This window comes from Ascaphus truei, chromosome 1 (assembly GCF_040206685.1).
Source record: "Ascaphus truei isolate aAscTru1 chromosome 1, aAscTru1.hap1, whole genome shotgun sequence".
NCBI lineage: Eukaryota > Metazoa > Chordata > Amphibia > Anura > Ascaphidae > Ascaphus > Ascaphus truei.
In genome coordinates this window covers 102,736,523-102,750,189 of record NC_134483.1, presented here as the reverse complement: position 1 = coordinate 102,750,189, position 13,667 = coordinate 102,736,523, and the positions used below count along the sequence as shown (strand labels likewise).

General features: G+C 43.9%; 1 long non-coding RNA gene across 2 annotated transcripts in view; it reads right to left on the bottom strand.

Moving 5' to 3' along the window:
* Positions 1-13,667, bottom strand: part of LOC142490458 (uncharacterized) — a 38,088-nt gene that overhangs the window by 215 nt on the left and 24,206 nt on the right. The window lies entirely within an intron of this gene.

The window sequence follows — 13,667 nt, the reverse complement described above, 5'->3', positions numbered from 1 at the left end:
CCTTGTGCTAAATGCACAGCATGTCAATACAGTATCAAAACCCAAAAGTTTGTCTCTAATATTACATTTAAAGAATATCCGATCAGAACACTTATAAATTGTCACAGTCAATTTGCAATCTATTTGCTAGAATGCCCTGTGGTTTACAATATGTGGGCCGCACGGGCAGAACATTGCAAAGAAGACTTGGAGAACACATATATAATATTAAGAGAGGCTTTGAGGCCCACAATGTGTCTCTCCACTTCAAAACAAAACATGCACAAAGCCCAATGGGACTCAAATGCCATGCCATAGAGTGTCCCACATTTAGCAAAAGGGGGGGGTGACAAAATCAATATCATCTCAAGAAGGGAATCCTATTGGATATTTGAATTGAAAACCCTCAGCCCCCAAGGACTAAATGTGGAATTCGACTTGACATCATTCCTCAAATAGCATGGTAACATCACTTCTCAAATAGTAAAAGTAAAAATATTTAAGTAAAAATATCCAAGTAAAAACATCCACATTACATGGCGGGGTGCTCAGTCTTTGTCCGCCGACATCCCCAACCAGTGTGGAATCGCCAATCAACATCATATAAATCACAAAATAATATAATCACATAAACTATAATATCACGTTATCATAATACTTCACACCTCATATCACATCTTATTCTTTTCACTGTATTAGCACATTAATTATAGGATCAATTGGGAATAACACAGATTCACCATTAAATATAATATTTTTGAATTATGTTGATTATATTATTAATCATTACTATGTAGAAATTAGTTATTACACTCATAACACATTATTAATTTACACTTGATTCTAATAAGTTTTTCCACCTAAACAAGATGTGTCTCTCTAAATTTGACCACTTTCCTAATAGGTCCAATCAATATGAACCACAGTTTAAAATGATATTTGTTATTGTTAATATTAAACAACATCAAATATATCATCTTTCTGGCATTAACTAATTAATTAATTAGTTAACTGAATAATTGTCTGAAAAGTATACACATTGTTCTAAGTGGATATATATTTAAATGTCTATATATAAAAAATTGGTGATATAACTGTAATCGCAATTGTTAAGTGACTATTATTGTAATATGCACAATTTATACTGTATACCATACACATGTGACTTTGGATAGTATGTCCCATTCACAATGACACCCTGATCAGTATTAACATATCTATCCATCATGGTGTAAAACCTCTCCTCTATAAGGTTTAGACAATTTGGGTCTCAGTGTGAATGGAATCATGCATATCAGATGTTATATGTATATTGAATTTGTTGTATCTACCATCTGTAAGTCATTTATTGTAAACCAATCACTTTTTATTGTAAACCAATCACTTTTGTAAGTTATCTATGCAAGGTACTCATCCCTGCAGCTACCATCGTTGCAAATAGATTGATTCAAAAAACTTTCTCTTACCAATAATAGTGTTATGTAATCAAAGAACTTGATACACATTGGACTATCATTAGAACTGTCAATTTGGGTGTTCCCATCACCTAATTAGAATATCGGGGGTATATAAGGAAGCACAACCCATGTAGCAACCATTCCCTGACGAAGAAACCCGTGAATAGGAGTTTCGAAACGCGTAGGAAGGTTTGTGGTCATCCAGGGACACCGTAGCTGTACCAACCAGGCGGTGACGTCAGCGGAGGAGACGCTTGCAATTCACTCGGCTGGTATTGAGACCACAAGCATACCAGGAAATCTCCCCGCACCTAACGAACAGACGTCCGGCACCCCACAGCAGGCGGCAACCCCTGGCAAAAGACCCCGTACCACTGCACATGTCCTACTCAAGGACGGTGAGTAGGATTTCAGTTTTACCATTGGCGGAGCAGCACGGCTTCACTTAGCACAAGCGCTTAGAAGCCTCCATTTTCATTTATTCAACAGAAGTTCATCTACTGTTTATTAATCCAGTATATGTTTTATACCAATTGTAGACATAATTGTTTTAACCATTAAATGCTCTTTATACTTTAAATACCATGTCTTATATTGTCTAAAGGGTAATACACTATTGTGGTGTTTCTTGTATATCTCTTGTCTCCCTCTCTGAGGTATTCATACAAGAAGTAATTTCTGCACAAGACTTTGTTCCATCCATTTTCCTCAGCGCCATAAGAGGTTATTCTACACACATCTTCCAAATCTGGTTGGAAGATCCCAGATCAACCCCTAAGGCAGCTCAAGGACTACCTTCATCAAAAGACTGTATCACAGGTTTTGTTCTTTTGTTTGTATAACATTGAATACACTAGCGCTTATTTACACTTATCATTTTACCCTTATAAATATATTCCTGCCTGTACTCCAAGCCTTTATCACGGAACATATTTTATACTCCCTTATGTAAGTAGTGTTACCAAACTTAATTCTAAAGTGCTCAAGGACGGCATCTCTGAGCCATGTATCTCTCTGGTCCTCGATCTCCTGCATTATTGGCTCTGGCACGTATGGAAACTCATATCCATGAGATTGCCAGTATCTCGCCACTATGGCTCTGTCTGCCCACTAAATTTAGTACGTTTCCGGTTCCCAGCCTTTCCTGGTAGTACCCAGAACTGTGGCTCCTCAGGCGCAACATCATCGTACAGAATAGATGAGCCTTTGGGGGTAATCACTTTTTGCATGATATCTCTCCACCTGTTATCTAACTCGTCGGCAACCTCCTGTGGAGAATAGGTGCCTACGTCCCACCAGTTCTCTACAATATCTTTCTTAATTAACACAAACCTGGTGCGGTCCATCCCCTCATGATAGCCTGTGAATAACAGTGCCCACATCTATGTCGGTGCTCATATGATGACACACTCATACCTTCCTCAGACTCTGCTCTGGAAGATACACCGGATGTCGCTGCCTCTGTAGAGTGCGAGCCTCTGTGTCTACCTCTAATGACATTCTTATAGATTGTGGGGTTCATCTTAGGTGGTCTGGGACTTACGGGACCCGCTTTTGCAGTAGATTGGGACCCTCGGGCCCTACCTCTGGGAACAGGATTAAACACAGTGGGGTTAGGTACATGTACAACACTTGACAATGGTATCTCCTCATCAGAACCCTCATCACTTGTCACCCAATCACGCCAATCAGTTGAATACTTGGGCGTCTTATCCAGCTTACTCCCACTAGGACCCGGTGGCACGACACGTGATGGGGAAGGGGCAGCGGCCGGGGCAATGGCGCTAGGGGCAGTGACCATGGGATCACCAAAGTCCATTTCAGTGTCTCTGAGTCGGGCGATGTCACGACCTGTAGGTAATTTCTTACTGGCTCTTTCAGCAGCACTTCGGGCTCCTCGCTTGGCTACTTGGGCTTTAAACTCTTTGAACTCGGCTTCCAGCCCAGCTCTCCTTATGGAAGCAATCACAGCTTCCGGGCCTCTGCGCCAATCTGACCCGGAAGTGACGTCATCGCTGGTCGCCGCGGAATCTCCATCCGTTCCTTGGTCTCGCACCGGAAGTGCGTCAAGGACCGGAAGGGGCGGTGGTGGACCATCAGGGTCGTGGACAGGCAGGTAGGCCTCAAGCCCTTCTCTCTCCACAGATTCCTCCTTCACCTGGCGGGAATAAGGTGGTGATGGTGTCCTCTTATGGCGTCTCGGATCCCATCTCCGCCGCACTGGGAGTCGCCACGGCAGTGGGACTTCTACGCGGTTCAGGCCGCACCAGCGCTCGCCGTCAGGGGGTCTCCTCACTCGTCTGCTCCATCTCAGGGGTAAGTGGGACTTCTTCTTTACAGAGTATAAACAACACAACACAATAGGAGAACCACACCGCTCACTTGATCAATATTAATGAGAGTTTTTTAAACAAGTAGTTAAGACATGAATGGGTGCTACCTATGTACTTAATGCTAATAGTATTAACAATTGAATGAAGGTGTGACAAAGTCACAGAATCACACACAGATAGTACATTTGTGGTGCACACCACATTAACATTATATTTATATTTTATACAGTGATGATATAACGTGAAAAACCATAAGTGATATAGGTGACACAAATTAAAATAAACAACAACAATTTTAAAATCCCACGTGGTGTTAACTGACTAGTCACAAGGAGGATAAATCAATATACTTCACAGCTGTGATAAATAAACAGCCCTAATTTCATGAAGTTGTATCCACATAGATGAGACTCATATACTTATATATAAGGTTGTATAGTCTTTATAGCTATTTTAGCCCAATCTGGTGACCATATATATTTATCCAGCGAAGGTAGGTAATAGACTGCAATGCACCAAGTATTGCTTGAGCACCATGACTGGGTTTCTGTCCAGTAAATGGGATACCGACCTGTGGATTGATGAGGCAAAAAATGTATTTTCAACTGAGCATGTATATGTGAATACAATAGATTCGGACAGTATCCATGATTATTTTAAGGATCTCCAAAAACTGTTTAAAACTCAAATTCAAGTATGGTGGGAAGTAACAAGTTTACAAATTTATAAAGAAAAAAATATGATTCCGAGAGGATTGAGAAGTAATCTGGCCCCGGCATATCATATAACTGACATTGACTTTATTAAAAACTGGTAAAGGATTCTATCAGATTGTTCCAATCAGCTTATTAATCTATTAATAGATTCACAAAAAACTAGACTAGCTATAATAGATGATGATCTAACACTACAATTAAAAAAGATTGAAAAATTTAAATCAGAAGCAGAATTTGTTGAACTAGAATCCAGACTACATAAAGATGTGTTCAAATTTAAGAATGAGATTAAAGAAAGAAAACACCGTAAATATCAAAGGGATAGTCAGGATTACTCTCAAGATAAGGTCTAAAATTATAAACAATTTCGGAGAACAAGACCAAAAACTATTAACTACTCATCATCAGAAGTTGAGAATACTGAATCTGACTCTGGTGGTAGTGAACGACCAGGATTAGTAAGTGCACAACCTTCAACTAGTGCAAGATTACAACCTATGACAGACAGAGATGTTTTTTTTAGAACAATCCCAAATAAAAGACCAACTAGAAGGGGAAAAAAGAAAGTTAAGAAAGAGAAGAGGGAGGTCGAGAAAACACTACCTATTCTGGAGGCCAGGGTCATATGTAAGATGATTTAGCCCAGATAGCTTCAACTCGGCCCTCTTTTCAAAGCACAACAAGGTCTGTATCTTTTCTTCACTTTATTGAGGGAAAGCAGGGTAAAAGACAGGCACTTGTGTAGAGATGTTGATGTTTAAATAGTGTCTCTCTGTGGGTGCCTTGTAGTTAAGGACAGGTGAAAAGGGTAATCCTACCACTACAGCAGTTACAGCAGGGTACTCACTCATCCAGAGGTGATGGTGGAAAGGAAGTCCCAATGTATGCTGGGTAGCAAGTTAGCCTGGGGACAGACCATCTGTGGGCAGAGCAGAGGGGGAGAAAGCAGACTAGCCCATTCTGGTGAGGATCTCAGAGGCTGCAGTAGCAGCTCACTGATTACATGCCCAGACGCAAGAAATGCAACATTGTTACATATCACACAGGCACAGTATGTGTGTGCAAACTCCATGCAGCTGAAAATAAGAACTGACAGGCAGAAGCTGCAAAGGAAAGAGGGGGGTGAATCAGAAATGCAGTTCCTATTCCATGACACTCCCCGTCTGGTATCTGGAGATACAACTATATAACTTGAATGTGTGGAACATATGTGCAATGCAAACAAACATAACATAATACTGCAAAGTCCATGTCCACATAACGAGGTGATACCGGCCGGTAACACTGGCGTTGAAATCCCTTGGCAAAGTCTTTTAGCAAAGGGTGTTGGATGGATGAACCGGTCCAGGTTAGCTGGGTTCACCACAATGTCTTTCTGTGAAAGTCTCTGGCCCTGTTTCCTTTCAACTTTGTGAGAGAACAGTCCCTTTGTAGTTTTCTCTACAGAGTGCATCACTTTGTGGATGTGCCAGTCGTGGTAGTTTGTCACCCTATCACCCGGCGTTTGGCGGAAGGAGATGGCCTTTGGCTCCTTGCAGAAGTGGATCAACGCCCTGGAAGACTGGTTGTCAAGTCCAGTGAGTAGTGCCCCATTTGGAGAGGCTTCCTGGTGCTGAGCATTGGAGCTGAACGTTACCCAGATCTGGCTGGGTTTCTGACGGTAGTGAACACCAGATGATGGGAGGTGCCGGCATTTTTTACCTTCCTTCAGCGAAGGTGCTGGCTCTGCGTGTCCGCTAAGGAATCTCTTTCGCGTGAAGACCACAATTTGATTCTTGGTCTCCGGCTCCCTTTGTGGGTTGCGGCGGAGCGAAGTGAGCCTAGAGATGGCAGGTTCTCTATTGTTCAGGAGGCGTCTTCTTGGTGAACGGAATGGTAGCGGGTTCACCCACTGCCCGGTCCGTTTTTAACGAGCTCCTTGACTGTTAACCTCGGGAATCCTCTATCTTCCCTTGATGGTGTTTGTTTGTCGTCGTCCCTTGTTGTCTGGAACGCTGTGCACCGTAGGTCATTGGTGCATTCCTCTTGCACGAGAACATCTCCACGTAATTTGGTGAAACGCTTTTGTGTCTCTTTGTTGACTGCCCTCGGGAGGTTGTTTTCTCTTTGGACTTGACGAAAAACAGTCTCTTTTGCCCTTGTAAATGCCTTTGTGAAATGTCTTTGCGGCTGTCTCTTTTTTGACGTGTGAGAGGACAGTCTTTTTGACACTGTGGCTTCACCTGTAGGGCGCAATCTTTTGTGGCTATGCCAGCCATGACAGCTGGCTGCTTTGTCACTTGATACTCTGTGGAGAGGAACAACTGTACGTCTTAGTCGTGCCATTGCTCGCTAGAGGACTGTTTCATTGTTTATTGCCTTTTGGACGATCCCTTTGTCGGTCACCTTTGGGAGGTTACTTTCTTCCTTCGGTGGAATCGACTCATCATCCTTAGCTGTCTGGACTGCTGAGCATCCTAGGCCATTGTCACATCCCCCCGATGTGAGGATGTTTTTGTTGATCTCAGGGGTATGACCTTGTCTTTTCTCTTCACTTGGCCCTTCGGTCACTTGGAGATGGCCAAGACATGGTTCAGAGAGAGATGTATGTCCACATTCTGTTACCACCGTTATGCGGGCGTCAACATTGTCTTGTCCGTGCTCTTTGTCGGTGCACACGTTGCCCACTATCACCCATCCTAGGTCAAGTCTTTGGGCGTATGGCGCGTTGTGGGGTCCGTTATGCTGTTTACGGACTTTATGTACCCTCATGATGTCCCTACCGAGCAGCAGCAAGATCTTGGCGCCTTGTTCTACCGGCAGGATGTAGTTGGCTATTCCTTTGAGGTGCGGGTAACGGCGTGCCACGTCTGGTGTGGGAATCTCATCCCTGTTTGTGGCCATGTGGTTGCACTCAATGAGTGTGGGGAGAGCTATCTTCACTCTGTTATCAATCGAACGTATGACGTAACCGCTTGCTCTTCTCCCTGTTGACTCAGTTGACCCTGCAAAGGTTCTGAGGGTGTAGGGTGAGGCATTGTCCTGTAAGTTGAATAGGTTGCAGAACTCCGTCTTTGCCAATGATCTGTTGCTTTGGTCGTCGGGGATTGCATACATCCGAATAGCCTTCTCAGGTTGTCCCTGGGGGTGCACTGCGACAAGGCATATTTTGGAGCAGGACATTTTGTCACCTTCTTTTCCGCAAACCTCAGTGCGCTGAGATGTGACGGATGTTGGCTCTCCTTCTCCTTTCTCCCCGCCAAGCTCCGCTACGGAGGATGGGTTGTTGAGTTGGTGGAGTGTCAGCGCCTCTGGGTGTAACGATGTCACGTGCTTGTCGCTTTCGCACACTGTACATTTGATATCTTCTCTACAGTCTCTGGCTAGGTGAGTCGTGGAACCGCAGCACCTGAAGCAAACTCTGAATTCTCCAAGTAACCTTTTGCGTTCCTCTAGGGACTTCATTCTGAACCCAAAGCACTTGTTAAGTGGGTGTGGCTTCTTGTGTATGGGACATTCCCTGTTTGGGTCCCTTGGTTCCTCGTCTCTGGCGACCGACTGATCGGGAGTAGTTTGGGTCGTGGGAGGCACGTCCGTCTTGTGGACCGAGATGGGTGTTTGGGTTTTACCATATCTCGCCACTGGTCTCTCGTTCCTCAGGCTGCTTGCACTGTATGTGGTTTGCGCACCCAAGATGAAACTGGGATCGTTCCTTGTCCTTGCTGCTTCACGGATGAAGCTCAAGAAGAATGAGAATGGGGGGAAGGCGACTTGCTTCTCCCTTTTGTATTTGGAGCCTTGTGAAATCCATCTTTCTTGGAGGTTGTAGGGTAGCTTCTCCAAGATGGGTCTCACTCCACGAGCTGAGTCCAAGACGTTGAGACCTGTTAAGCAATGGTCTTTCCTTGCGAACACCAGCTCTTGCAGCAGGTCCCCAAGCTCTCGTAACTTTGAGAAGTCTTTAGTTGTGATCTTGGAGAAGCTGTCGACTCTTTTGAAGAGCGAATCCTCGACTGCTTTGGGGCTACCGTAGCACTCTTCTAGCCTTTCCCACACTAGGTCAAGACCTACTTGGGGTTGGTTCGCGTTTGCTGCCTGAAGTCTCTTTGTGTGCTCCCTTGGTTCGTTCCCCAGGAACTTGAATAGCAGATTGAGCTCTTCCCTTGCTGAGAAGTCCAAGCTGTTGATTGCGTCTTTGAACGTGAACTTCCACGTCCGGTAGTTCTCAGGGCGGCCGTCGAAGCTGATGAGTCCTGCTTGCACCAGGTCACGCCGGATCATGTACTTGGCTATGTCTGTCAGGCCTGAGGCATCGGCGTGTTTGTCCCGTTCTGAGGTAGTTGCTGGGAGGGTCCGTGCGGTCGCCTCTTCCTTGGCGTGGACGCGTGGTGACTGCTGGTCAGTGTGAGGGGCTGTGTTCTCCCGTGTTGGTGTACCTGGATTGCGAGCCTGTTGTGGTGCATCCGCGTGCGTGCTGGCGTGTGGATCACTGTTGCGGCTGTGGCTATCCCAGGCAGCATGTACCATTGAAGGAACAGCGTCTTCTCCACGTGACCTAGCAAGTCTTCGGTGTCTGTGGAGTCACTCCCTCCGTGTTGAGATGGTGCGCTGTTGTTTACACTGAAGAGGCTCCTTACGTAGTCTTCAGTGCGTTGGACTGGATCCTCTGAGGCAATTCGTCTGTATGGTTGCTCCCCGCCATCCTGTTGCACGGCTGCTTCTAGGACTTCGGCTTGGGCTATAGCGGCCGCAGCTTCTCTTTCTTGATTTAGGGCCTCTAGGTTGACGTCCACCTCTGCCTTCTTCCGTGCAGCGGTGGCAGTGGCTGCAGCGGCGGTGGCAGCCGCGGTGGCAGTGACTGCAGCGGCGGTGGCAACCGCTGTCTGCTCCTCCTCTTCTATGCGGGCCCTTTCTAGTTTCATGGCTGCCTCTTTCTGAGCGTATGCGGCCCTGGCACGTGCGGCCTCTGTGGTGGCTCGTGCCTTGGTGGCGTTTGCGCTTGCACTAGACACATGAGATTGCGCTGATCTTGCTGACCTTGATGAGTGCCTGGATGTGCTTGAGCGCTGCGATGCGGTCTCCTGCAAAAGGTCCTTTCTCTTATTCTCAGCTTCCGTGATGGCGGTTTGCATGATGCCATCACGTTCTAGGTCAATCGCCTTTTGTAGGTCGCGCTCTCGTATGCTATCCTCCGTGTTAGTTCTTGTTAGATAGGTGAAATATGCCTGTGACAGCACTTAGTAGCCGGAGCGGTCTACCTTCAATTGAGTTATCCCCTGCTCGAGCTGTTGTACATAATTGCCAGCGCCGGCGACATTGCGTACCCCAAGTGTGGTTGTTTCCCAGGCCAACTCTAATTTAGCGCGGTGCGCTTCAATGTCAGTCTCATATTTTTCACGGGCCTTTTGTGTCAGTGTGACTGTCCGTTTGGGCCTTGGGTCTGCCTGCACCTGTTGCAGTTGCGCAGCGGTCTCTGTGTCTGAGTGGTCACTCTCCTGCGTGATGTCTGGTGAGGCTCTGAGTTCTGCCATGCTGTATGTGTGTGTAGGCCTTTAGCCAGTGCATGTGGCGTGCGGTCTTTACCTGTGTCAGCGATGGGCGACTGTCTCAGATGATGCCGAGCGGTATACTGCAGCGTTCAGCGTAGCTGTACTCACAGGTGTCCGGTGGCTCTGACCCTTGTCCTGGTGGGTGTCCGGTGGCATGGCCCTTGGTGGCGCTAGCCATGGGGACGTGCGCAGGGTAAGGTGAGATGGTGGCTCCTCACTATGGGGTCGTGCTGGGGGTGGACTCAAAAAGACAGAGAAGGCAATCAAGGCTCTGTGTTGGCTCAATAAATGAGTTTGATTTGCTAAACCCGTTGTGCCCTATGTTCCTTTGTTCATCTGTTCAGGACTGATTGCAGGCTTTCGTGCAAACACTGGAGCACCGGTAACTGTATCATTATTTTTCTTTTTGAGGTGTGCAGCATTTCTCTTATATTGTCTGGAATTTATACTATCCCCACTACATGTAAATATATTAGAAAAATGTCTGTCGTTTTCACCGTCTACAGACTTTAAACTTTTTGACTGGATAAAAGATTTGAATCTTTTTTCCCGTAAATTGCTATTGCATAAATTTTATGCTAAAAATATGAGAAAGCAGTTGGAAACTAGGGACATAACAACACAAGATCAGGCACATATTGATGACCTCACGACATTACTCAATGATATTGAACAAACCAATACTTCTGTTTTGGGTCCATTCACTAATCTAAAACTACGCAGTAGATTCACACCATTGATGACTGTATGACCACAAGTAGAAGTCTTCACTGAGCTAGTATCCAAAGATCTGGAGAATTTGTAACCTACTTACTCTAAAAAAAAAGTAATATCACAAAAGGGGAGCAAAAGGCACTTAAAGAACTGATGGCCAATGATCAAATTACGATCAAACCGCCAGACAAAGGTGGAAACATTGTAATTCAAAACACTACAGACTATGTCAGAGAGAATAGGCGAATTTTGAGAGACAAACATACTTATCATGTATTAGATAGGGACCCAACCAACAGATTCAAATTGGAACTATATGCTATCTTGAGAGATGGGCTTGATCGCAAACTTATTGATAAAAAAGAATACGAGTATATGCATGTTAAAACACCAACCACAGCCACATTTTATACACTTCCAAAAATACACAAAAATAAAGAAAGACCACCTGGAAGACCAATTGTCTTTGGCAACAACAATCTTACAGAAAAAGCCAGCCAATACTTGGACAAAATACTACATCCATTCGTTTTGGCATTACCATCTTACATTAGAGACACAAAAGATACGTTGCTCAGATTGAACGGAATAACAACTGATAGTGACACATGGCTTGTAACATTGGACGTTGAGTCACTATATACAAGTATTATGCATAATAGTGGACTAACAGCATGTGAATATTTTCTATCATCGAGACATTGTGGATTTTTGGAACATAATAAGTTTGTGATTAACCTCTTGAGATTTGTATTAACCCATAATTACTTTCTATTCGATGGGCTATATTACCACCAGACCCAGAGAACAGCCATGGGGACATCATGTGCCCCAACATACGCTAACTTGTACCTGGGCTGGTGGGAAGCTACCATTGTCTTCACTGATGAGAATAATTTGTACACCGAACATATAGATCTGTGGCTCAGATTTATTGACGATATTCTCCTGATTTGTAGTGGGCCATTGAATCTGTTGCTTGAATTTATAAACATACTACTGTAAATGTTAATACTCTCAATCTACGCCTGACCTCTGAACATAGTCAATCCAAAGTTACATTTCTTGATCTTGGGATCAGCAAAGATTCATTTAATATGATTCAAACTACAGTGTTTAGAAAACCCACCTCTACCAACAATTTGCTATTAGCAAGTAGCCAACACCCAGTCTCCTTAATACGGGGGATACCGACAGGCCAATACCTGCGCCTCAGGAGAAATTGCTAAAATGTAAAAGACTTCAAAATAGAATCTAAAGATCTAAGAAACAGATTCCTTGAGACAGGGTAATCCGCAAACAATCTAAAAAGGGCATACGATAGAGCTTTGATGTGTGATAGGGACACTTTATTGATCCCTAATACAAAAGTGAAGGATACCCAAATCAGATGTATTGGTACTTACAGCAACAGATGGTCAGATATTAAAAAAATATTTTCCAAACATTGGCATATTTTGAGAACGGATAGTGACTTGGCACTAATACTAAATGAGACACCTAGTATTACAAGTAGGAGGTCAAAAAATCTAAAAGATAATCTCGTGCATAGTCACCACCACAAAAAGACAACAACAACTTGGTTACCAAATCCACCTAAGGGCTGCTTTGCTTGTGGCAATTGCAAGGCTTGTCAATGCATGCGAACCACCAAAATATTTGAAAATCATGACCAGTCAAAACAATTTGAAATAAAACATTTTATTAATTGCAAGAGCTTTAATGTAGTATATCTCATCAACTGTAGCTGCGGTCTAAGTTACGTTGGAAAAACAATTCGTGAACTACGTAGACGCATATTGGAGCATGTTAACTCTGTTATCAATAAAGCAGACACGCCAGTAGCACGCCACGTGAACTCGACACACAGTGGGAATTTGAGCTGTTTGCAATTTATGGGGATTGATTTGATCAAAAATAATATACGTGGTGGTGATATTGATCTTAAACTCCTACAACGAGAAGCAGAGTGGATATATTGTTTAAAACCTTTATATCCACTAGGCTTAAATGAGGGGTTTACATTCACTCCTTTTATTTGAATGCCCCATTCCAGTTTGTATCTCAATAATGATGCCATTCTATTAACATACTTCCGTACCAACTGCTTCCCTATTACATTGCAACAAAAGGATTATTTAATCTTAATTGGATCTCTATCCAAACAGTGATATAGCCTCATTTGCCTTTTATATCCACATAAGTTGGCCTTACTCTGGTCTAGATACACTCAGTATCAGTATTTCACTGCGTAATGTGCAGAGCAATATTTATATAATTAAATATGTAATTTACTTTAAAATATAAGGTCTTAATTTAATAAAATTATTTAGGAATTTTTTCAAGTGATTTTAATATGTGGGACAACCTTGATGTGATCAGCACACCGGGAGAAGTTATCAGTTAAATTGCAGGCATCATGATGACCATATTCCTGGCCATGTCTTTGTGTGCAATTGTAATATAATACTAATATTCTCTCTATCAGCTGCACTGATTGAACCGCACATTTCGTTTGATATATAAAGCAGTCTGAATGGCTGATCCATCACCCACTTTCCCCTGATGAAGCTCCGCCCAGAGAGAAACGCGTAGGGCATGGGCGTAGTGACGCGGTGATGTCACAACACGTGGTGTGACTGACTCAGTCACTGCTGAGACCCATACAGCAGCGTCGCTGTTACGGAGATCTGAGGGATCAGACTGGCAGCGTTTGTAGCTAAGTATCTTGTTGCTACAATTTTGAGTGTTTATATTGTAACAATTGCTGAATGTATCACTAGAATAGGTTTTCCCTAGTAATACTTGCCAGCGATGTTAGAGCTGGGCTGTAAATTATTAACAGCATTCATATGTGAGCTTACTGTAGAAGTAGGGACTTCCCTCATTCACTTATAAACAAACTTGGGTATACTGCAGTCTGCTGCCTGCCTTTACACA